This window comes from Vicugna pacos, chromosome 4 (genome assembly GCF_048564905.1).
Source record: "Vicugna pacos chromosome 4, VicPac4, whole genome shotgun sequence".
Lineage (NCBI taxonomy): Eukaryota > Metazoa > Chordata > Mammalia > Artiodactyla > Camelidae > Vicugna > Vicugna pacos.
This window is the reverse complement of record NC_132990.1, coordinates 18,582,165-18,585,157: the sequence shown is the minus strand read 5'-3', so window position 1 is coordinate 18,585,157 and position 2,993 is coordinate 18,582,165. Positions and strand designations below refer to the sequence as shown.

At 34.8% G+C, this 2,993-nt stretch overlaps 1 pseudogene; it reads right to left on the bottom strand.

Moving 5' to 3' along the window:
- Positions 1-2,277: 2,277 nt before the first annotated feature.
- LOC102544826 (large ribosomal subunit protein eL42-like) lies at positions 2,278-2,621 on the bottom strand (annotated as a pseudogene).
- Between the last annotated feature and the right edge of the window lie 372 nt (positions 2,622-2,993).

Below are 2,993 nucleotides of genomic sequence, written 5' to 3'. Positions count from 1 at the left end.
CACATTTCCTTGTTAGTGATCAAGCTAGAAGGGGTCTGAAAACAAAATGGGCCTAGAACTGGGGTAAGAAGTCTTGGTGAAATCCAGGCATTGATTAGTAAGTATCAATGAAATATTTCACAGAACTGGTCATAAGGGCTTCATTTCCGGAGAGGGTGGTGATGGAACTGGATGGGGGCAGAGTCAGAGAAAGTGAATAAGCTGATTTTCTGTTACAGGAAAGTGCACATGCCCTCAGCCAAGACCTCTTTTAATTGGCAACTGGTCTGCTTGGGATTGAATCAGCCTCTCATCAAGTAAAGGCAGACCATCATAGATGGGCCATCTGCTCCATTTCCTCCGCAGTGGCACTTGCTCAGTTCTTACCTTAGAACCTGCTCCTTTTGATGAGATAAACAATATGCTTGAAGCACCAGAGATGCTGTGCAGCTTAGCAGAGAAACGATGTTTTATGAAATGTCATCCTGTGCAGCCATCTGCAGAGAATCACATTTGACCGTCCTTGGGGACTGTTGCATTTATCCCAGAGTTCTGATTCCATCCATTGAAAACTGCCCATTTTTTATTGGTTTAAAGATAGCATACTCCACTGCCCCTTTTCTTAGGAGGAGAAAAGTTTTTCTATTATACAGTGATCCACGGATAGAAGAGTTACTAGAGATGAAGTATTTAATGGGAATATGATATAAAAAGTGATAATGTCTCATGCTCTAACAAGAGTTAGTTGTAAATCTGTTTCCTGCCTCCTGTGAATTAATTATTCAGAAATATGAACTACCCCATCTCAAGGTAGGTAGAAATTGAGGCAGTATAAGTAAATAAGTCATAAAAAGAACTAAACTTAAATATTGGTTATTAACACGTGATTTAAAACATCTAAAAATTTAGTTTATACAAATAATATAATGAAACAAAGATAATATTTAACACTGATAATAAATATATCATGTCATTTTAATCCACTTGTGTATGTATATATTTTTAAAACAGGTATTTTCTCACATAGCCATAATACTGTCATTGTACCAAAAAAAATTAAGTATAATTCCCTAATAACTTAGAATGCCTAGCCCATGTTAAAATTTCTTTAGTGGTATAAAACATAGATTTTTAGAATTGATTTCCTCAAAAAAAGTCTACTCACTGTATATGGTTGGTATGGCTCTTAGGCATCTTCTTAAATATTAGTCTGGAATGGTTTCCTTCTTTTTTTCTCACATGCCATTGACTTGTTGAAATTTGCCCACTTGTCTTGTACAATCTCCTATATTCTGAATTTGTTTCTAGTGGCATTATTTTACTTGCTCCTACATGTTCCACATTATTGCAGAATATAGATACAAAGGCATGATTAAATCACATCACATTTTCCCCCTACACCTCATAGATGATGCTGTGTACTTCAAATGCGCATCTGGAGGCATGTGGTAGCCAGTTTTCTACTGTTTGGTAATGCTTAATGATTATTGGTCACTTCACCTTTTCTCTTAATAGTTTTACTGTGCATTCATGGCATTTGTTGGAAAATGTTTTTTCGGTAGGCCTGGCAAAATGGTGTGTTTCTAATTCTAACATTCCTCATGCATTTGTTAGCTATAATTACTCTGCATAAAAAAACTGCCAGTCATCTGCTCAGTCAAGAGGGTATGAGCTACAGTAGACTTGGTTTCAACCTTTTCCCAAAGAACTTCCTTTTTTAGGGGAATGGGAATTAGAGATCATAGTCTAGGTTCTACAGTTGCTCATTGCTCCTAACTTGTCACTGCTTTCAGGTCTTTTCAGTAGATAGAACCTGTCAATACATATTCTTTAAATGACAGAGATGAACTAACTTTACACTAATATTTCTAAATCAATTTTAAGATGTAAGGTTTTTTATTTCTGGGAATTTTTTCTCTCAAACTGAAAATTCTTTTTCCTCACCGATATTAAAACAGTTACCCAATTTATCCTACAACATATCTATAATAGTTTAAACATATAAAAACTAATATTAGTACTCAAATTAAGTCTACAGAATATAGTTCAAAATCTCCATCACTTAAGATTTCTCACTCACACATCTTAATTTCTTTTTCTGTGCTCTCTTCATATCTTCTGTTAGTTTTTGTATTAAGAACTTGATCATTTTCTTCTCAGTGAAGAGGAATGTTTTAAAAACTAAGGATATCAAAACTACAAGTTGCAAACATCATTCTCAGTTTATCATCAATCATTTTTTAGAGTGAACATAACCTCTAAATCTTATTGTCTTTATAATAAAATAAGAGAGGAAGCTTAGAATTGCATCACTTGGCCCTTTGTTCTCTTATCTCCTCCCAGTTCAAAATATTTCCCTCTCTCTTATATCTGCAATTGAGCTCAGCACATTCAAGCCTCGGCACAATCTTCTTTGTAGTTTTAGCCTTTTCCTGGAAAATTGCCTTAGTCTGCCTATCGTAACCATTTGGCTTCCTGACATTAAGCCTCATTGCCTGGGCATACAGAATATCCTTGCCATTTTTGTACTGTGCCATGTTGTGGGGTTGGTTCTTGCCTTACTTCTTACAGAAAGTCCAGCAGGTTTTAGGAACATTTACCAGGTTTGTTGGAGCACTATGATTATAGGGGGAAAAGTTCATTTATTTTCTACTTTGTGTATGTTTCATAATGCAGTGTTTTGTTTTTAATTTTTATGGAGTTAAATTTATCAAGTTGCTCCTGTATTGCTTCTAGATTTTGAGTGAGAGGAAAGTTTTATCTACCTTTGGCTTATGAAGGAATGCATTCATATTTTTTCCTACTATGTATATGGTTTCTTATTCTGATCCACTTAATATTCATACAGGTGTATAGTGTGAAGAACAGATTCAGTTTTATCTTTTTCCATATGGCTCCTCAGTTGGCACAACACTGTTTATTAAAAAAATCTATTTTAGACCTTCACTTCTGGGTGGAATGGACTAGCTTATGCCTTGATAAGACAAAATAAAAACAGTAGAATAAAAATGATA